The sequence below is a fragment of the Schistocerca cancellata genome, chromosome 4, assembly GCF_023864275.1.
Source record: "Schistocerca cancellata isolate TAMUIC-IGC-003103 chromosome 4, iqSchCanc2.1, whole genome shotgun sequence".
NCBI lineage: Eukaryota > Metazoa > Arthropoda > Insecta > Orthoptera > Acrididae > Schistocerca > Schistocerca cancellata.
In genome coordinates, this window is record NC_064629.1 from 587,601,447 (window position 1) to 587,624,538 (window position 23,092).

At 44.8% G+C, this 23,092-nt stretch overlaps 1 protein-coding gene across 1 annotated transcript in view; it reads right to left on the reverse strand.

Annotated features, from left to right (window-relative positions):
- LOC126184339 (glutamate receptor-like) overlaps nt 1-23,092 on the reverse strand; it is a 149,550-nt gene that overhangs the window by 93,357 nt on the left and 33,101 nt on the right. The window lies entirely within an intron of this gene.

Here is a 23,092-nt window from a genome sequence, read left to right on the forward strand (position 1 = left end):
TCAGGGTGCACTAATGTTGTTCTTGTTTAGTGTTGTTACTAGGTCTGGTACCCTACATAAGGAAAATGGAAAGCGTCATATTATGAGTGATATCTGTGAAGGTCGTGAAGATCTCGCATACTCGTGTGAGACAGCTTTATCAGCACCCGACAGAGTCTGTAAGGGGTCTACATGAAGATTTATGGGATGTACATGTAGTAAGCGTTGCTTCACGCAGTGGAGAATAGCAAAACAGAGACAGCCGGCGATCGCGGCATTGCGAAGTAGGCGCGGCACAGATAGTCTTGCTGACAGTTGCAGTCTACCAACCGGCTGACGCAAGGATGCACGCAGACCGAGCGCCGAGCGAAGCCTGGAGAGTGCTGAGTAAGGAAAGTGAGGCCAGCACGCCAAGTTATGCTGCAATATACTGCGGGAGTAATAACAAGAAGCTGCCACCGATGGTAAAAAACGTCCTCCTGCCGGATATAAATAGTGGCAGCAACGGACAGAAGCCATTAGGGAGCTGTTCGGATCTGAGGACGGACGTGGTCCGTGTCCGAATGTTCAATCTTCGCAGGTGACGATTCCGGAAGTCTGTTCCAGCTCGCAGGAGTCATCCGTTCGCCGCCAGATGTCTACTTCAGCTCTGGGGCTCGACCCGAGTCCGGTCGGCACCGTGGCTGAGAACTTCCAGCAGGACCGGCCGCAGCGCGATCCTGGGCACAGGCGCCGCCGGGGACTGACGCCCGGACTCCACGGCATCCCGGTCCCACGGCGCGTGGTCCGTCCATGACGGGAGCTCGCGGACATCGCGACTGACGGCTTCACAGCCGCCGTTGCAGCAGGCGGCGGCAGCTGACCTCACGGCGACGCGGCTCCGTGGGGGTGCCATACTGGGCTGCTAAACGGCGACGAGTTCAACCACAGGACATCCTGACTTCAGCGGAGCACTGGTGGCGCGTGTTGCGCGCATTGTCGGCGAATCTACACAGCAGCAGCCAGGCTGAAGGATCCGCAGGGCTGGGCAGCGACGACGAGGGAAAAATTGTAAAGAAAGCTCAATAAATAATTGTAAAACTCCACGCCGTCTCAGTCTTTGGCGCAGCCACTGTGTCTGCTGCTAACGAGTACTGCAGAAGTCGTAACAAGTAGCAAACGGCCATAACAAGTACTGCAGAAGTCGTAACAAGTGGCCATCTGACATAACAGGGATATTTGGATGTGACATCGGCCCATTGTTGGATTGCAGGGGAATGTGAGGGAGAGAATTCTCGACGTCAGGGGTCCGGTCGATCGCGTCTGACCAACACAAGGGAAGATCGCTATATTGTGCACTAAACATACAGTAGCCTCTGCACATGTGCACCTGTCACCCGAGAAAAAGTAATGGATTCCCTGCAACATTCTGTGTCACTTCACACCATAGCGTGGAGGCAAGTGGCAGCTGGGCTAGGGAATTACCTTCCCAATCATGGGCTACGTTAACACCACAGAGCAAATGGCCGCATTTGAGTCGTGCTGTGATAGACAAGCGTAGATTGAGGATGAGCAGCATCAAATTACGTTTCTGCATTATCCTGGGTGATCATCGTTGACGAGTATGGTGGTGAGTTGGAGAGATGTCCTATTCTTCCAATGTGTGGATAGACACAGCGATGTTATTCCTGGTATCATGGTGTGGGGAGACATGTGGTATGACAGCTGGTAGTGACATCACGTGGTACATCGCAGACACCATATGTACTTACGTGTTACCTCTCATGCAATAGTATCATGATACCATTTTCCAACAGGACAATGCTCGGCCACATATGATGCAAGCCACTGTAAACTGTTTGCACGATGGTGAGGTACTCCCGTAGCCATCAAGATCCCCAGATTTGTCCTCTATAGAACCTGTGTGGGGCCAGCTTGGACGTCAACGTCATCGTCATCTCAGAATATCAGTGACCATTTACAAGAGTTGTTGGCCATTTTGACTCAGGAGAGGATATAACGGCTTTATGAGACCATTCCCAACCGAATCAGTACATGCATCTAGGTCAGAGGAAGAGCAGCGTCATACTGATAAGAGGGCTCGTGCTGACAAGTCCTATGTAAATCTGACTGTACTTCATAAACAGTGAAGTAACAACACATACACTATCAACTTGCAAAGATTCTGAGTCCTTCACTTTTTTTTTCAGGCATCTATAAATGTATGCCAATGGCCTTGCCGTAGTAGTAACACCGGTTCACGTCAGATAACCGAAGTTAAGTACTGTTGGGCTTGGCTAGCACTTGGCTGTGTCACCATCTGAGTCTGCCGAGGTCTGTTAGCAATCGGAGTACAATCAGCTGTTGTTGGGCCAACTCATGAGCTACTTGATTGAGAAGCAGCGGCACCAGTCACGAAAACTGACAATGGCCGGGAGAGCGGTGTTTTGACCAAATGCCCCACCGTATCCACATCCAGTGACGCCTAAGGGCTGAGGAAGACACAGCGGTACTGTTGGGCCTTCAAAGCCCGTTCGGACAGTAATTGTTTGTTTGTTTTTATCTATAATGGCGTGAAAAATTACAACAATGTAAATCAATAAAATAAAATACAGTATTTTTGATTTAGCGCCTGGTACTCTTGGACAACCATTAGTAAAATAAAAATAGGCAACAAGAATTATCATTGTCCTGGTCTTCCAGCCACTCCCTTGATTTAGATCGTGCTTGAGCAGTTTTCCGGGGATCTGAAGGAAGCACCTAAGTATCAATCGAGAACTATTTGTGGCACCGTCCACGCCACCTAACTGGAGTCACAGCTCACCGAGTCTCGCCATCCCCAGTTGTAGGGAGTAGCAGCTGTTCTTCCTTTCTCACGTCTGATTCGGTTCAGTTTGATTCAGATGACGCGAATTTGATTGAAGCTCGAGAGTTTGATAGATAAGCTTCCGACTAGCAAGTTGTTACCTTTCTGGGGTGAAGACGATCACTTCGATTTCCAGGCATCCACAGGATTTGACAATATTACATTTGGATTATAGAAACTTTATGAATGATATCGAGTACACCTGCTCAACAATGCTCAGGTGCCGAATAAACCAAACCCAATGCCGTTGTTCTCCGAGTGTTTCTGCCAGCTCCCCACGAAGTCTCAGTTTTCATTTGCAATAAATTATTGCAGATTTTCACGTTTGTAGCTGTTATTCGTAAATGATGCCGATAGGGATGCTGAGAGTATGCGTACCGAACGATTTCAAGTGGAATGATCATATAAAATTAATTGTTTGTAAGGCGGGTGCCAGGTTGATATTCATTGGGAGAGTCCTTAGAAAATGTAGTTCATCAACAAAGGAGGTGGCTTACAAAACACTCGTTCGACCTATACTTGAGTATTGCTCATCAGTGTGGGATCCGTACCAGGTTGGGTTGACAGAGGAGATAGAGAAGATCCAGAGAAGAAATGGCTCTGAGCACTATGGGACTCAACATCTTAGGTCATAAGTCCCCTAGAACTTAGAACTACTTAAACCTAACTAACCTAAGGACATCACACACACCCATGCCCGAGGCAGGATTCGAACCTGCGACCGTAGCAGTCCCGCGGCTCCGGACTGCAGCGCCAGAATCCAGAGAAGAGCGGCGCGTTTCGTCACAGGGTTATTTGGTAAGCGTGATAGCGTTATGGAGATGTTTAGAAAACTCAAGTGGCAGACTCTGCAAGAGAGGCGCTCTGCATCGCGGTGTAGCTTGCTGTCCAGGTTTCGAGAGGGTGCGTTTCTGGATGAGGTATCAAATATATTGCTTCCCCCTACTTATACCTCCCGAGGAGATCACGAAAGTAAAATTAGAGAGATTCGAGCGCGCACGGAGGCTTTCTGACAGTCGTTCTTCCCGCGAACCATACGCGACTGGAACAGAAAAGGGAGGTAATGACAGTGGCACGTAAAGTGCCCTCCGCCACACACCGTTGGGTGGCTTGCGGAGTATAAATGTAGATGTAGATGTAGTCAAGTTGCCTATCAGAATCGGCACCTAGATACTTCAGTAAAGCAGAGTTATGTATTCACAATTATTATTTGGCTCCCATTGCACTGAATTACATTTTCTTGCAGTGTGACCTTGAGGAACAAGATGATAGATGGTTTCCTTTCCATTTTGAAATTCAACTGTATTGACTATGAATGAGAATCAGGCATGAGTCGCGAGCTGTAGAAATTCAAGATGGGTTAAATGTGTGTGTGAGTGTGTGTGTTTCATTTAAGGGTGCTCCACTGCGGGTTATCAGCACCTTGATAAGTTGAGTGGGTGGCAAGACAAATGAATGGGTGCATCAGAGAAGCCTAGGTTTCTGTCAGGCATAGAAGATGCTTTGAATATCTTATGGAAATGTATTCACTATCTCGTTGGAAGGTGGCAATCCGCATAGGAAGAGTACCGAATCCCGTTCTGCAAGTCCCACCACGAAGTTGTTGCTGGTGACACTGAACAAACCTTGGATCAGCTGGAATTCTGCACAGTTACCAGTGTCTCCCCAACTAAGCACGACAGGTGTTCATCCGGTATCACACCCAATAACTTAACAGGACAGGTGATGTTTCCATCTACAACACATACTGGTTGTTTGGCCAAGACTTTAGTTTAAATTGAAACAAGGTGATTCGTATACAACATTTTCATCCACTTAGCACATCATTGTAAACTGCTTTAAACGGTTTGAACCCCCTGCATACCTGTCAACACGTGTAGCATGAGTTTCATGGGGAGGATGGAATGAAGGAATTAGCTTAATGTAATTAGCATAACGACTTTATTGTGAAACAGAAACGAAAGGATAACGACAATAAGGGCTGTCTGTTCGCAATTGCACTTCTTTACATATCTGTGAAATCAAAATTTGCTGCTGGGTAACATTCAATACTGTTTTGCTCTGTCTAGTGAATTCCAGCATGGTTGAGTACTGTTTGATATGCTGTTCACATGATGGTTACGACACGACTTCTCTAGCTTGTTCCATGCTTCGCTGCTCCCCCCCTTCCCCCTCCCCCTCAGGAGTTCACCCAGTATGTGAGGTGGGTTTCTGTAAAGATACACTGCAAGCTTCAACTGGTCCTCAGCATGCACAATCGGTTTCGTTCAGCAGACACCGCAAGGCATTCGAATCGGTTAATTCCAGACTCGTGGAGGCTAGTGCTCATGTGGCTGGCGCGATGCTTCTGCTATATCATCATTAAAAAAACGGAACCATAGATTGCATACTGACTGTAGCACTGGAAAGTAGGTCGGGGAGTCTGCGCCAATACCGCACAGCCCTCAAATTAGATCTCAGTAGCTATGATGTGGATGTTGCCCTAAGACATTACTGGTACAGTTCCTTGGTGAACCTGTGGGACTCAAGGTCTGAAATGTGCATTCGTAACTGGCTACCTCCACACTGTTCTACTACGATCATCAGCCGTCAGACAAATCCTGCATTCTTCGTAGAAGAAAACCCTACCCTACTGAGACAAGTTCCAATCTGGTGTTCCCTTGTCCACCTTCTACATGCATTCCACGCTGTGAGGTTTGTGTCTTGTTTTTACTGGATGCCCAGAGGCCAAATTGATCGAGTGGAGGCGATTTCGTGCTTTCTGGGTCAACAGAGATTCCCCCCCCCCCCCCCCAAATCCCTTCCCACCAAAACGAGGGGGCTGAAGAGCACCAGTGGCCTGGGAAGGGTACCAGCAACTACCTGATTGCAGATATACACTACAGAGCGAAAGAAACTGGTACACCTGCCTAATATCGTTTAGGGTGCTCGTGAGCACACAGAAGTACCCCAAAACCACGTGCCATGGACTCGATTAATGTCTGAAGTAGTGCTGGAGGAAATTGACACCATGAGTCCTGCAGTGCTGTCCATAAATCCGTAAGAGTACGAGAGGGTGGAGATCTCGTCTGAACAGCACGTTGCAAGGTATCGCAGGTATGCTCAGTAATGTTCGGTCCCGGGAGTGTTTAAACTCAGAAGAGTGTTCCTGAAGCCACTTGTAGCACTTCTGGACGAGGGGAGTGTCGCATTGTCCTGATAGAATTTCCTAAGTCTGTCGGAATGCACAATGGACATGAATGGATGCAGCTGACCAGACTAGATGCTTTTAATTACGTGTCACCTGTCACAGTCGTATCTAGACGTATCAGTGGTCCCATATCACTCCAACTGCACATTCCCCATAACATTACAAAGCCTCCACCAGATTGAACCGTCCCCTGCTGACATACAGGGTCCATGGATGCATGAGGTTGTCTTGATACAATTTCAATCGAGACTCGTCCGACCAGGCAACATGTTTCCAGTCATAAACAGACCAATGTCGATGTCGACGGGCCCAGGCAAAGCGTAAAGCTTTGCGTCGTGCAGTCATCAAGGATACAAGAGTGGGCCTTCGGCTCCAAAAGCCCATATCTTCATCTACATTTATACTCCGCAAGCCACCCAACGGTGTGTGGCGGAGGGCACATTACGTGCCACTGTCATTAGCTCCCTTTTCTGTTCCAGTCGCGTATGGTTCGCGGGAAGAACGACTGTCTGAAAGCCTCAGTGCGCGCTCGAATCTCTCTAATTTTACTTCCGTGATCTCCTCGGGAGGTATAAGTAGGGGGAAGCAATATATTCGATACCTCATCCAGAAACGCACCCTCTCGAAACCTGGACAGCAAGCGCCTCTCTTGCAGAGTCGGCCACTTGAGTTTGCTAAACATCTCCGTAATGCTATCACGGTTACCAAATAACCCTGTGACGAAACGCGCCGCTCTTCTTTGGATCTTCTCTATCTCCTCTGTCAACCCGATCTGGTACGGATCCTACACTGATGAGCAATACTGAAGTATAGGTCGAACGAGTGTTTTGTAAGCCACCTCCTTTGTTGATGGACTACATTTTCTAAGGACTCTCCCAATGAATCTCAACCTGGTACCCGCCTTACCAACAATTAATTTTATGTGAACATTCCACTTCAAATCGTTCCGCACGCATACTCCCAGATATTTTACAGAAGTAACTGCTACCAGAGTTTGTTCCGCTATCATATAATCATACAATAAAGGATCCTTCTTTCTATGTATTCGCAATACATTACATTTATCTATGTTAAGGGTCAGTTGCCACTCCCTGCACCAAGTGCTTATCCACTGCAGATCTTCCTGCATTTCGCTACAATTTTCTAATACTGCAAATTCTCTGTATACTACAGCATCATCCACGAAAAGCCGCGTGGAACTTCCGACACTATCTACTAGGTCATTTATATATATCGTGAAAAGCAATGGTCCCATAACACTCCCCTGTGGCACGCCAGAGGTTACCTTAACGTCTGTAGCCGTCTCTCCATTGATAACAATATTCTGTGTTCTGTTTGCTAAAAACTCTTCAAACCAGCCACACAGCTGGTCTGATATTCCCTAGGCTCTTACTTTGTTTATCAGGCGACAGTGCGGAACTGTATCGAACGCCTTTCGGAAGTCAATGAAATAGCATCTACCTGGGAGACTGTATCTAATATTTTCTGGGTCTCATGAACAAATAAAGTGAGTTGGGTCTCACACAATCGCTGTTTCCGGAATCCATGTTGATTGCTACAGAGTAGATTCTGGGTTTCCAAAAACGACATGATTGTTGTTGTTGTTGTTGTGGTCTTCAGTCCTGAGACTGGTTTGATGCAGCTCTCCGTGCTACTCTATCCTGTGCAAGCTTCTTCATCTCCCAGTACTTGCTGCAACCTACATCCTTCTCAGTCTGTTTAGTGTATTCATCTCTTGGTCGCCCTCTATGATTTCTACCCTCCACGCTGCCCTCCAAAGATAAATTTGTGATCCCTTGATGCCTCAGAACATGTCCTACCAACCGGTCCCTTCTTCTTGTCAAGTTGTGCCACAAACTCCTCTTCTCCCCAATCCTATTCAATACCTCCTCATTAGTTATGTGATCTACCCATCTAATCTTCAGCATTCTTCTGTAGAACCACATTTCGAAAGTTTCTATTCTCTTCTTGTCCAAACTATTTATCGTCCTTGTTTCACTTCCATACATGGCTACACTCCATACAAATACTTTCAGAAACGACTTCCTGACACTTAAATCTATACTCGATGTTAACAAAATTTCTCTTCTTCAGAAACGCTTTCCTTGCCATTGCCAGTCTACATTTTATATCCATCATCAGTTATTTTGCTCCCCAAATAGCAAAACTCCTTTACTACTTTAAGTGTCTCATTTCCTAGTCTAATTCCCTCAGCATCACCCGACTTAATTTGACCGCATTCCATTATCCTCGTTTTGCTTTTGTTGATGTTAATCTTATATCCTCTTTTCAAGACACTGTCCATTCCGTTTAACTGCTCTTCCAAGTCGTTTGCTGTCTCTGACAGAATTACAATGTCATCTGCGAACCTCAAAGTTTTTATTTCTTCTCCATGGATTTTAATACCTACTCCGAATTTTTCTTTTGTTTCCTTTACTGCTTGCTCAACATACAGATTGAATAACATCGGGGACAGGCTACAACCCTGTCTCACTCCCTTCCCAACTGCTGCTTCCCTATTTTTTTATTCATTATTAAACCTACTCCTGCATTACCCCTATTTTGTTTTGTTTTTATAACCCTGTATTCACCTGACCAAAAGTCTTGTTCCTCCTGCCACCGAACTTCACTAATTCCCACTATATCTAACTTTAACCTATCCATTTCCCTTTTTAAATTTTCTAACCTACCTGCCCGATGAAGGGATCTGACATTCCACGCTCCGATCCGTAGAACGCCAGTTTTCTTTCTCCTGATAATGACGTCCTCTTGAGTAGTCCCCGCCCAGAGATCCGAATGGGGGACTATTTTTCCTCCGGAATATTTTACCCAAGAGTACACCATAATCATTTAACGATACAGTAAAGCTGCATGCCCTCGGGAAAAATTACGGCTGTAGTTTCCCCTTGCTTTCAGTCGTTCGCAGTACCAGCACAGCAAGGCCGTTTAGGTTAGTGTTACAAGGCCAGATCAGTCAATCATCGAGACTGTTGTCCCTGCAACTACTGAAAAGGCTGCTGCCCCTCTTCAGGAACCACACGTTTGTCTGGCCTCTCAACAGATACCCCTCCGTTGTGGTTGCACCTACGGTACGGGCATCTGCATCGCTGATGCACGCTAGCCTCCCCACCAACGACAAGGTCCATGGTTCATGATACGCGAGCAAAAAACACGTTCTAAAATTCTACAACAGATCGACGTCAGAGATATAGGTCTATAGTTTTGCGCATCTGCTCGACGACCCTTCTTGAAGACTGGGACTACCTGTGCTCTTTTCCAATCATTTGGAACCTTCCGTTCCTCTAGAGACTTGCGGTACACGGCTGTTAGAAGGGGGGCAAGTTGTTTCGCGTACTCTGTGTAGAATCGAATTGGTATCCCGTCAGGTCCAGTGGACTTTCCTCTGTTGAGTGATTCCAGTTGCTTTTCTATTTCTTGGACACTTATTTCGATGTCAGCCATTTTTTCGTTTGTGCGAGGATTTAGAGAAGGACCTGCAATGCGGTCTTCCTCTGTGAAACAGCTTTGGAAAAAGGTGTTTAGTATTTCAGCTTTACGCGTGTCATCCTCTGTTTCAATGCCATCATCATCCCGGAGTGTCTGGATATGCTGTTTCGAGCCACTTACTGATTTAACGTAAGACCAGAACTTCCTAGGATTTTCTGTCAAGTCGATACATAGAATTTTACTTTCGAATTCACTGAACGCTTCACGCATAGCCCTCCTTACGCTAACTTTGACATCGTTTAGCTTCTGTTTGACTGAGAGGTTTTGGCTGCGTTTAAACTTGGAGTGAAGCTCTCTTTGCCTTCTCAGTAGTTTCCTAACTTTGTTGTTGAACCACGGTAGGTTTTTCCCGTCCCTCACAGTTTTACTCGGCACGTACCTGTCTACAACGCATTTTACGATTACCTTGAATTTTTCCCATAAACTCTCAACATTGTCACTGTCGGAACAGAAATTTTCGTTTTGATCTGTTAGGTAGTCTGAAATCTGCCTTCTATTACTCTTGCTAAACAGATAAACCTTCCTCCCTTTTTTTATATTCCTATTAACTTCCATATTCAGGGATGCTGCAACGGCCTTATGATCACTAATTCCCTGTTCTGCACTTACAGAGTCGAAACGTTCGGGTCTGTTTGTTATCAGTAGGTCCAAGATGTTGTCTCCACGAGTCGGTTCTCTGTGTAATTGCTCGAGGTAATTTTCGGATGTGCACTCAGTATAATGTCGCTCGATGCTCTGTGCCTACCACCCGTCCTAAACATCTGAGTGTCCCAGTCTATATCTAGTAAATTGAAATCTCCACCTAAGACAATAACATGCTGAGAAAATTTATGTGAAATGTATTCCAAATTTTCTCTCAGTTGTTCTGCCACTAATGCTGCTGAGTCGGGAGGTCGGTAAAAGGAGCCAACTACTAACCTAGCTCGGTTGTTGAGTGTAACCTCCACCCATAATAATTCACAGGAACTATCCACTTCTACTTCACTACAGGATAAACTACTACTAACAGCGACAAACACGCCACCACCGGTTGCATGCAATCTATCCTTTCCAAACATCGTCTGTGCCTTTGTAAAAATTTCGGCGGAATTTATCTCTGGCTTCAGCCATCTTTCTGTACCTATAACGATTTCAGCTTCGGTGCTTTCTATCAGCGCTTGAAGTTCCGGTACTTCACCAACGCAGATTCGACAGTTTACAATTACAATACCGATTGCTGCTTGGTCCCCGCATGTCCTGACTTTGCCCCGCACCCTTTGAGGCTGTTGCCCTTTCTGTACTTTCCCGAGGCCATCTAACCTAAAAAAACCGCCCAGTCCACGCCACACAACCCCTGCTACCCGTGTAGCCGCTTGCTGCGTGTAGTGGACTCCTGACCTATCCAGCGGAACCCGAAACCCCACCACCCTATGGCGCAAGTCGAGGAATCTGCAGCCCACACGTTCGCAGAACCGTCTCAGCCTCTGATTCAGACCCTCCACTCGGCTCTGTACCAAAGGTCCGCAGTCAGTCCTGTCGACGATGCTGCAGATGGTGAGCTCTGCTTTCATCCCGCTAGCGAGACTGGCAGTCTTCACCAAATCAGATAGCCGCCGGAAGCCAGAGAGGATTTCCTCCGATCCATAGCGACACACATCATTGGTGCCGACATGAGCGACCACCTGCAGATGGGTGCACCCTGTACCCTTCATGGCATCCGGAAGGACCCTTTCCACATCTGGAATGACTCCCCCCGGTATGCACACGGAGTGCACATGGGTTTTCTTCCCCTCTCTTGCTGCCATATCCCTAAGGGGCCTCATTACGCGCCTGACGTTGGAGCTCCCAACTACCAGTAAGCCCACCCTCTGCGACCGCCCGGATCTTGCAGACTGAGGGGCAACCTCTGGAACATCGATGATGTTTCGTCAAATGGATCGTACGCTGACACTTGCTGATGGCCCAGCATCGAAATCTGCAGCAATTTGCGGAAGGGTCGCACTTCTGTCACGTTGAACGATTCTCTTCAGTCGTCGTTGGCCCCGTTCTTGCAGGATCTTTTCCAGCCGCAGCGATATTGGAGATTTAATGTTTTACCAGATTCCTGACATTCACAGTACTCTCGTGAAATGTTCGTAAGGGAAAATCCCCACTTCATCGCTACCTCGGAGATGCTGTGTCCCATCGCTCGTGCGCCGACTTTAACATCACCTTCAGATCCACTAAAATTTGATAACCTGCCTTTGTAGCACCAGTAACCGATCTAACAACTGCGCCAGCCGCTTGTTGTCTTATATAGGTGTTGCCAACAGCAGCGCCGTATTCTGCCTGTTTACATATCTCTGTATTTGAATACTCATGACTATACCAATTTCTTTGGCGCTTCAGTGTAAATCCATATGTGTAGGATTTGTATACACTGAGTGAGCCAGGATGTTATCATTACTGTGCCGAACCAAAAAGTTTCAAAAAGTGGAAAGCACCTCCTTTTTTCGAGTTCCATAATAAACCGAATATTTTGTTGCACTGAACTGATTGAAGTGTTGACCCACTTTATCGTTGTCAGGGGCTCATACTACAAAAGTGTCACTGGCAAATATTCAGCACATTATGCGTTTAAAACTTTCAAAATTTAATTTTTCTTAAGTTCTCCTCGTAGAAACAGGTTATCAAGCGCGACAAGAGACCAATCTTAACGGCACAAACACTCCGCTCATAAAGCTATTAGTACATTTAAATATTAGTTAAGCACAGGATTGCATACAGTTCCTGAATCTTATCAACATTTTTGCCAATAAAATATAAAGGATCTGTCAGGGGTGTTTTTATGGGTAAAGATACAATGTCGAAGGTAACTAGCACTTCCTAATCGTTCACTTCGTAGGCTTCAGTCAAACTGGCCTGGTCGAGCTCCAACAGTTTCGGGACTGTAGTAAGCGGTTCTTTTTCCAGTAGTAAAAGAAACATGTTTTCTGTTCAGGACTATCCACGTAACAGAAGGAGAAAATATAACACCCATTAGAAAATACGATATTACAGAGCCTGTTTAATTCCGAGGCACGATGTTATGTTCCTTCGTACATGCATGGAACGACCAACGACGGCAATGGAAATTGGCTGGACCTGGACTCGAACCCGGATTTCCCGATTATCGTAATCTGTCACCTTACCATTTGGCTATCCAAGCACGACTCAAGGGCATGCCCTCCATGTGGCTACAACCTACGGAAAAGTCTGGGTCTTGCCGTGCGTCGTGCCCAGATAACCAAATGGTAAGGCGACTGCTGGCGATAAGCAGGAACTCCGGGTTCAAGTCCATGTCCGGTACAAATTTTCACTGTCGTAATTCCATTACACAGCTGATGGTTGTCCATATTCGCAACTGCGAGTACATTTCATGGAATCCACTATAAAATGTTGACCACTGGAACCAAGTAGTGAAAATCTACTCATGAAAACACGTTTACACTAAATTCTTTACGTCGTCTTCTGATATAGACGAACCGTCACGAAGTTAGTTACTTTCTGAATTTTTGAAATTGCTTTAGACGAGCCTATAACTTTTTATCTATTTATCACAAATGAAACATCTCTGCTTACTGAAATTAACTGAAAGCGTCAGTCAAATACACACTTAACGTATGATTCTCCTGCTAAAGAAGGTACACTAAACTATCATAAACTACGTCCGAACAGGCCTCGGAAGGCCCAGAGGTACCGACCGACCGCCAGCCCCGGATTCACGACATTTCCGAACATGGGCAAAAACTTGATAGTGGTGCACCTCCCCCCCCCCCCCTCGGGCGTTTGAGATAGGACGACAAAATTTTTTAAAAAAGTAGATTTTTTAAAAATATGTTCATTTTGTAGTGCTCGTGTTTCTGAAGAGTTTGAGGTGTAAAACATAAACGTTCGAAGAAATGTAAGACATGTTATTTGGTCTAAGTGTGTCGTAGTGCAGTGCCACACCTCTTCAAACAGCATACTTCTATCGCACGTCATTGTATTTCGCTCTGTGGGATTCAAACGTGTATGCTTTGTGATGGAAGCCATCAGACCTATACTCAGGACAGGGATATTAAAATGTTATATGGCGCCTCTCCTGCTAGCAGTCGGCTGGTTTGACGTCCTACCCCCCCCCCCCTTAAAAAAACAATTAATACTGTGTGGGATTATTTCTAACCGGGAGAAAAAGAACTCTTCAAAGAATTTGCACTCTTTGATGCCTATTAGCTAGTAACTTTCCATTTAGTGTGACATAAAATTAAATACAGGAAACATAAAACCAGTAAAGACAAGCAAGACAGTACTCATTTCTTCAATCCTTAGATCCCAATAGTTTTTCCCTCTAATTTCGCTGCTGCCTTCTATTACCTCATGAAAGTTCGTCAAGCGTTCTGCTAAATGAAAAATCAAAATGTCGTTGTCTAATACTGAAAAAGGTGTTAATACGAACAGTTCCCAAGTCTGGTGTGTTTCCTCGATTTGATTACGTCTTCTTAGTCACTGTCTGTTAGATAAAACGAAATAAGCCTTTTTAATATTGCAGCAATTGTAACACACGCCAAATAAGCGAAATTGTTTTGGCAGAAATGGTCACTGTTATGTATCTCATTTACATAAATAACGCGACAGAATATAATTCACAAAGTACCAATATCATATGCCTAATTAGGCCTACTACAAGTAAAAAGTTTTATGTTAGGAGATACTTTCACATTTCATTCATACGCTCCAGTTTCTCAAGCATGAGATCGAAAAGTAGTAGTACGAAATCTTTCTATGACTTTAGAATCGTCATATTCTTCCATATAATTTGTGTGATGTCCCATTTCTTCTCCTTCCTCGTTCTAATAAACAATCTTGTCACTACTAAGTCTGTAACTATTCCTGTCATTGTCAAAACTTATTATCTGGTTAACTTCACTAAACGTACCAGAATCACCGGTTTAGTTATCCCGCATTTATTCTCCGGTTAGGCGTTATTGCATATTAGTACAACGCGTTTTCCGCGCTGTTCCGAGAATGAAACTTAGCGGCTGCTAACCGGGGACAGTACAACTGGCCCTTGAGTAGTGAAGCGCTCTGACAAAAATTTTCTGTCAAAATTTCATTTTCTTGGATACACCGAGAAGGCAATATGTAATCTTTCTTACCTGTTATTTCTGTTAGTCCTTTATTTCCACTATGTTAGTCTGATTCCATGGATTTCGCTAATAACTATAACAACGCCGATCATTGGTACACCTTATCAATCACATAAACAAACAGCGATTGGCATTCATATTTATTCGGCTCAACTCTTTTAGCCCAGTCCCCTTTTGTCTGCGGGAAAACTGTTTATTTATTGATGTAACGGGGATTCCCCTGGCGGAGACATCACGTACATTATGCAAGCAGTCAGAAATAAGCTTATGATTCGTTCAGAAATCAACTCAGAATGTTTAAAAATGTTCAAAAACCAACAGGAATGCGTTTCAAATCATATGAATAATCGATAGACCAACGGGCGCTGGATGCTAGGCGCTTTCTGAAGCAAAATTTTTTTCTTCAAGAATATGAATTTGGTTCCCACTGAAATTTCCGCCCGGGGCAAACACCCCTGTTCCCCCCCCCCCCCGTCTCCCTCCCCCACAGAGCCGGCCATTGTGGGCGAGCGGTCCTAGGCGCTTCAGTCCGGAACCGCGCTGCTGCTACGGTCGCAGGTTCGAATCCTGCCTCGGGCATGGATGTGTGTGATGTCCTTAGGTTAGTTAGGTTTAAGTAGTTCTAAGTTCTAGGGGACTGATGACCTCAGATGTTAAGTCCCATGGCGCTCAGAACCAATTGAACCTCCCCCTCAGATCTGGGCATCCTCAGCCGATAGGCGTCATTGGACTTGGATATGGAGGGGCCGACCGTTGTGGGTTTTCGTGTCCAGAACCGCTAATTCTCAGTCACGTAGCTCCTCAAGTGGCCTCACAAGGACTGAGTGCACCCGCTTGCTAACAGCGCTCGGCAGACCCGGACGGTCCCCCGTCCAAGTGCTAGCAAAGTCCGAAAGCGATTAACTTCGGTTATCGGATGGGAACCGGTGTTAACACTGCGGCAAAGCCGCTGGCTAAACTACTACCATAGCTGTAACTTATTTTAATATGGGATCATTGATTTTCTTATAGACTCTGACTTGTTCCCTTGTGCTAACACTTGATAAAAGCCACTGAAATCAGGCAGTGCAGCACCATAAGTCGTGTCCGTTCCTTGTAGCTGAGAGATCAGCGCGACGGAATGTCATACCTAACGGCCCAGGTTCGATTCCCGGCCGGGTCGGAGATTTTCTCCGCTCAGGAACTGGGTGTTGTGTTGTCCTTATCATCATCATTTCATCCCCATCAACATCCAAGTCGCCGAAGTGGCGTCTACTCGAAATACTTGTACCAGGCGAATGCTCTACCCGACGGGAGACCTTAGCCACACGGCATTTCCATTTACCATAAGTCGTAAAGCCGAAGGTGCGAAATGGAAATACCATTTGAAACAGCATATTAAGGTTACTAACAATACAAATTCTCAAAGACAGCTGAACACTGGCAGTCACTCAGCGAGATGTCTCGGATCGAGATATGCGTGGAACTATGTCTAAAACGGTGCACCAACAACAACAAAACCAGCGTTGCCGAAGTGTTGAATAAACTTGAGTGGTTACTTGTTTGCTGAAAACCCACTCCAGCCCGTGAAGTCTATTTGTGCCAGTTATAGATGCGATTAAGTAACTGTGTGGGTTAGTGTCAGGCTGTTGACCCAAAGGACCACGGCTAAATTCTCAGTCGGTCTGAGGTTTCTGTCTGCCACTTACCGCATCGTTCACTTGATTTCTTAATGTGAAAAATGCGAAGTTGCACTATGGTTGGAAGTCCATGTTAAACTATAGGTCTCAGTAGACTGGGGTTAGACAAAAGTATGGAACGACAGCGAGAAATGCATGTTTGAACATAAACGCAGATGCCAGCCTAGCCTGCAGGTTGCGCTGTTGTACTTGACTACGAACGGCAAGTTGCAATGTCCTCAATAGGTTGCAAGCGTCAATCGTGGTCAGAACAGTGTTCTGTGTAGTTGCAAGTGCTTTATGTAGCAGCTAAGTGAATTCGAACCTGGGCAAGATGTTGGTGCTCGTACGGTAGGTACTTGCGTAGCCAAGGGATCTGGAATGTTCGATGTTCAAGAGGCACTGTATCGAAGAATTATACCGCATACCGGGTAAGCGGAAAAACACCCTCCGCTAAGTCACAAAAATGGTTCAAATGGCTCTGAGCACTATGGGACTCAACTGCTGAGGTCATTAGTCCCCTAGAACTTAGAACTAGTTAAACCTAACTAACCTAAGGACATCACAAACATCCATGCCCGAGGCAGGATTCGAACCTGCGACCGTAGCGGTCTTGCGGTTCCAGACTGCAGCGCCTTGAACCGCACGGCCACTTCGGCTGGCTAAGTCACAACTCGGACGAATTTTGTATTGATTGATCATGATAGACGATCATTGAAGAGGGCTGTGACTAAAAATAGGACGACAACTGCTGCAAAAGTCACTGCAGAACAGAATGTCACACTTGCGAACAGTTTCAGCACCACAACACGGAGGGAGCTCCAGAAGCAGCGAATTGCCGGATGAGCTGGAATTCTAAAACCAGTCGTCAGCGATACAAATTCCCATAATAAAAAACCGTGGTGCCGAAGCCATAAAACCTGGGCTGAGGACCAATGGAAGAAATTCATTTGGTCGGATGAGTCTTGTACACCGTTTCCAACTTCTGGTCGAGTTTATTTCACAAGAGCGCAACATGGCTGGGTGTCGGTGATGATTTGGGCAGCCACATCATGGTATTCTATGGGCCACACCATTACTCTGAAGGTCGCATTACAATCAAAGATTATGTGACTATTTTGGCTGATCGTGTCCTTCTCATGGTACAGTGTTTGTTTCCCAATGATGATGCTGCCTCTCAAGACGACAGGTCCCCTGTTCACACAGCTCACATCGTCCAGGACTGGTTTTGGGAGCACGAGTGTGAATTGTCGCATCGCCCTTGGGCACCACACTTTCCGGATCTTAATATCATTAGATTATTGAGCTTTTGTGGTATACTTTAGAGAGAAGAGTGCATGATCGCTTTCCACATCCATCATTGTTACCTGAACTATTTTACAGAGATAATAGTATAAGATTGCCTTGGAAACCATACAGGAGTTGTATATATCTATTTCAAGACGACTGGAAGCTGTTTTGAATGGAAGTTGTTTTACTACACCGTGTTAGACATTGTAATGTGTTGCGTTTTTGTTGTTTCCATATTTTTATCCAACTCCTGTAACTATATGGGTAAGTCAGCTAGAAGTGTAGAGAGAGACAAAGGCCTGACATCTCCAATAAGATCGCCCTAGTAAATTTCACAAGCAAACGGTCAAATCCGACATGCTGAAAACTGCCCTGAAATTTTTCACGCAGGAAGACTACACCGAAAGAAATATACTTTAAAAATTTTAACTTCTTTAGCGCACTGCTAGGATTCATTAAAAATGTTAAAGTTACTTATTCTTGCCGCACGTAGAACCGCTGATAAGAAAGAGCCTTTCCTGCAGATCGCGAATCGGCGTATACGCGGACGCAGTCGTGACAGGAAGACGTGGCCCCGCGTAGCTTAAGCGTGCAAACACGTGATGGTTCAAATGGCTCTGAGCACTATGGGACTCAACATCTTAGGTCATAAGTCCCCTAGAACGTAGAACTACTTAAACCTAACTAACCTAAGGACATCACACACACCCATGCCCGAGGCAGGATTCGAACCTGCGACCGTAGCAGTCCCGCAGTTCCGGACTGCAGCGCCAGAACCGCACGGCCACCACGGCCGGCCAAACACGTGAATTTGAGCCCTTAAGCCATATGAGAAATGGCTCATATCATTAATTTTTTAATAACTTGCAGTTCATATCGACAGCTAAACGGTTGCAGAGAAGTACTTGTTACACAAGTGTCTAGCAGAGGAAGGAAAATCAAGGCAGTGTATGATGTTACATTACAGACGATTTCCAACAATCTGGACTTTTATTTGTTGACATTAAATATTTTGTAACAATTTTGTAGCACAGTTCTTATAACAATTTTTTATTTCCTGTAGCCGTCACAAAAATGCGAAGTGTCTGTTGGATGACTGAAACAAGCATTTTCTCTACACTAGGCACATCTTATAAAAGAAAAATTAATGCTTTCAGGCACGTCACAGTAATTACTAGTGTTTTATTTAGATGGATCTGGAATAGAGCAAGAAATGGTCATGCCCGTTGTTCTGCGTATTGTGTTGCGTACCAGCATAGTTGGTCAAACTCGTAAAATGTGGTGATGCAAACTGACAATACAGAAATGACTGACGTTTAACCATACTGTTCCGCTGGTAAACCTGAAATGATACAGAGCTGTCGGAAATTATATTGTCCGACAATTTTCTAAAATATGCTGTACATTGTTGAAATTTTTTATCGTGACGCTGAATCAGACTATAGCTCCTGGTGGAATCCGAATTATATTTCGTCGTCCTCCTAAAGAAAGAGGCGTCATTACGTCCAGGCCAAAAGTCCAGCACAAGCAATGAATTATTTTGTGCAAATGTTAGGAAGGTATTTCGAATGTAGCACTGAAAATTATTCTCTCTCATTTTTCCAGATTTTGCTACGGCGATTACATAACTTTATAAGCAAATAGTCCTATTTCTTAATTTTTGATCTTAATTTGCCTTGACGTTCCTGAAACAGTAACCCACTTGAGCCGAGAGAGAGAGCGTATGTGACGTAAGATGAGCTGTTTATGGAGCTTACGGGCGCACGATTGTCCAACCGGCCCGGGGTCGGTAGACTTGTGTTGGTCGGCAATACTTGAGCCTAATGTCGACGCAGCCGGTTTACCCTGTATTAAGGAGGCATAGTTGCTGATGTGGGTGTTGGAGTGTTGTTCATTTTCTGGTGCCGTCTGTTCTGCCCTTTGGGGGTACGGTACTACTCGTTGCTTGATTGACATATGTGCTCCCGTGTTGAAGTTGCTCCTGTTGCGCTGGATTGCCTATGGTTCCCGTCACTCTGTCTGAAGTATTAAATTTACTTTATTGTGCTTCTGTTTGAAATTATCTAAGTGCCATATTTGATGAGTTTTAAAATTCCTGTTGACTGCAACTTGTTCAGTATCAGCTTATCTTGTCATTCGGGCCTGAAATTGTGTCATATATTCCAGGCCGCCACGTCTATTAGTGACCACTGAGGTCGAAATTGAGTCTCATTTCTACTGGAAGTTGTTGTTTCCCTGACTGATGTAACAACTATAAAATTGCCTACGGCCATGGTAAGCAAACGCTAGCGGCCCAGTGAATCTTCGCTCATTTGGGTAATTAAGTTCCATAATTCTGGTGAGATTTTGCCCTTTCAAAGAAAACTAACATTCATTGTTCCAAATACAATTACTATTGTAGTTGATTGATTTTTAGCCCTAAATATTTGCCCGTTACCTTTTAAATCACTTAAGTTATTGTGTTTGAGTAGCCCTGTGAATTCTTGATTATTACATCAACTTGTTATATTTTATTGTGAGAGTAACTGATTAATCCTCTTAGTAATTCTTACTGTAATATTCTTGTTGTAATACATATTGTTTGGTTGGGGCTTGGGGCCATGCTCACATTGAGTTTCTTGTCTTAGTTTGAGCATTTTCATGTGTTCTATGATTATTATGCATGAATTACATGTCTGCTTGTCTGCTGTCGGGTTTCAGAGTTGTTCGTAGTGTTTGGGTGTTATCTGTTACCCACTATTTCATCGGGCGCAGCCTGTCTGCGTCGGCAGCGTACGCGAGCACGGGCTGCGCGCCTCTTCCCGTCTCACCGTAGCCTCTGGCTTGCTACGACATCTCTCATAAGTTGTGTTTCTATCTCGTAACACTCTAACGTCAATTTGACCTGAAGTGGCCGTTATTCTAGACCATCTTACATGGACCTGACCGGGGGTACCTGCCCCCTTCCATGTTTTCCCTGTTTGAAGTTGGGTTTTCAAATGTTTCAAATGGCTCTGAGCACTATGGGAGTTAGCATCTGAGGTCATCGGTCCCCTAGAACTTGTTGTTATTGCTGTGGTCTTCAGTCCAGAGACTGGTTTAATGCAGCTCTCCATGCTGCTCTATCTTGTGCAAGCTTCTTCATCTCCCAGTACTTCCTGCAACCTACATCCTTCTGAATCTGCTTAGTGTATTCATCTCTTGGTCTCCCTCTACGATTTCTACCCTCCACGCTGCCCTCCAATGCTATATTTGTGATCCCTGGATACCTCAGAACATGTCCTACCAACCGGTCCCTTCTTCTTGACAAGTTATGTCACAAACTCCTCTTCTCCCCAATTCTATTCAGTACGTCCTCATTAGTTATGTGATCTACCCATCTAATCTTCAGCATTCTTCTGTAGCACCACATTTCAAAAGCTTTTATTCTCTTCTTGCCCAAACTATTTATCGTCCATGTTTCACTTCCATACATGGCTACATCCATACAAATACTTCCAGAAACGACTTCCTGACACTTAAATCTATACTCGATGTTAACAAATTTCTCTTCTTCAGAAACTCTTTCCTTGGCATTGCCAGTCTACATTTTATATCCTCTCTACTTCGACCATCATCAGTTATTTTGCTCCCCAAATAGCAAAACTCCTTTACTACTTTAAGTGTCTCATTTCCTAATCTAATTCCCTCAGCATCACCCTACTTAATTCGACTACATTCCATTATTCTCGTTTTGCTTTTGTTGATGTTCATCTTATATCCTCCTTTCAAGACACTGTCCATTCCGTTCAACTGCTCTGCCACGTCCTTTGCTGTCTCTGACAGAATTACAATGTCATCGGCGAACCTCAAAGATTTTATTTCTTCTCCATGGATTTTAATACCTACTTTCTTTTGTTTCCTTTACTGCTTGCTCAATATACAGATTGAATAACCAAGGGGCGAGGCTACAACCCTGTCTCACTCCCTTCCCAACCGCTGCTTCCCTTTCATGCCCCTCGACTCTGGTAACTGCCATCTGGTTTCTGTACAAATTGTAAATAGCCTTTCGCTCCCTGTATTTTACCCCTGCCACCTTTAGAATTTGAAGGAGAGTATTCCAGTCAACATTGTCAAAAGCTTTCTCTAAGTCTACAAATGCTAGGAACGTAGGTTTGCCTTTCCTTAATCTATTTTCTAAGATAAGTCGTAGGGTCAGTGTTGCCTCACGTGTTCCAACATTTCTACGGAATCCAAACTGATCTTCCCCGAGGTCGGCATCTACCAGTTTTTCCATTCGTCTGTAAAGAATTCGCGTTAGTATTTTGCAGCTGTGACTTATTAAACTGATTGTTCGGTAATTTTCACATCTGTCAACACCTGCTTTCTTTGGGATTGGAATTATTATATTCTTCTTAAAGTCTGAGGGTATTTCGCCTGTCTCATACATCTTGCTCATCAGATGGTAGAGTTTTGTCAGGACTGCCTCTCCCAAGGCCGTCAGTAGTTCCAATGGAATGTTGTTTACTCCCGGGGCCTTGTTTCGACTCAGGTCTTTCAGTGCTCTGTCAAACTTTTCACGCAGTATCGTATCTTCCATTTCATCTTCATCTACATCCTCTTCCATTTCCGTAATATTGTCCTCAAGTACGTCGCCCTTGTATAGACCCTCTATATACTCCTTCCACTTTTCTGCTTTCCCTTCTTTGCTTATAATGGGGTTTCCATCTGAGGTCTTGATATTCATACACGTGGTTCTCTTTTCTCCAAAGGTCTCTTTAATTTTCCTGTAGGCAATATCTATCTTACCCCTAGTGGGATAAGCCTCTACATCCTTACACTTGTCCTCTAGCCATCCCTGCTTAGCCATTTTGCATTTCCTGTCGATCTCATTTTTGAGACGTTTGTATTCCTTTTTGCCTGCTTCATTTACTGCGTTTTTATATTTTATCCTTTCATCAATTAAATTCAATATTTCTTCTATTACCCAAGGATTTCTACTAGCCCTCGTCTTGTCACCTACTTGATCCTCTGCTGCCTTCACTACTTCATCCCTGAGAGCTGCCCATTCTTCTTCTATTGTATTTCTTCCCCCATTTCTGACAAATGTGCCCTTAGGCTCTCCCTGAAACTTTGTACAGCCTCTGATTTAGTCAGTTTATCCAGGTCCCATCTCCTTAAATTCCCACCTTTTTGCAGTTTATTCAGTTTTAATCTACAGTTCATAACCAATATATTGTGGTCAGAGTCCACATCTGCCCCTGGAAATGTCTTACAATTTAAAACCTGATTCCTAAATCTCTATCTTACCATTACATAATCTATCTGATACCTTGTAGTATCTCCAGGATTCTCCCATGTATACAACCTTCTTTTATGATTCTTGAACCAAGTGTTAGCTTCAAATGTTTCAAATGGCTCTGAGCACTATGGGACTCAACATCTTAGGTCATAAGTCCCCTAGAACTTAGAACTACTTAAACCTAACTAACCTAAGGACATCACACACACCCATGCCCGAGGCAGGATTCGAACCTGC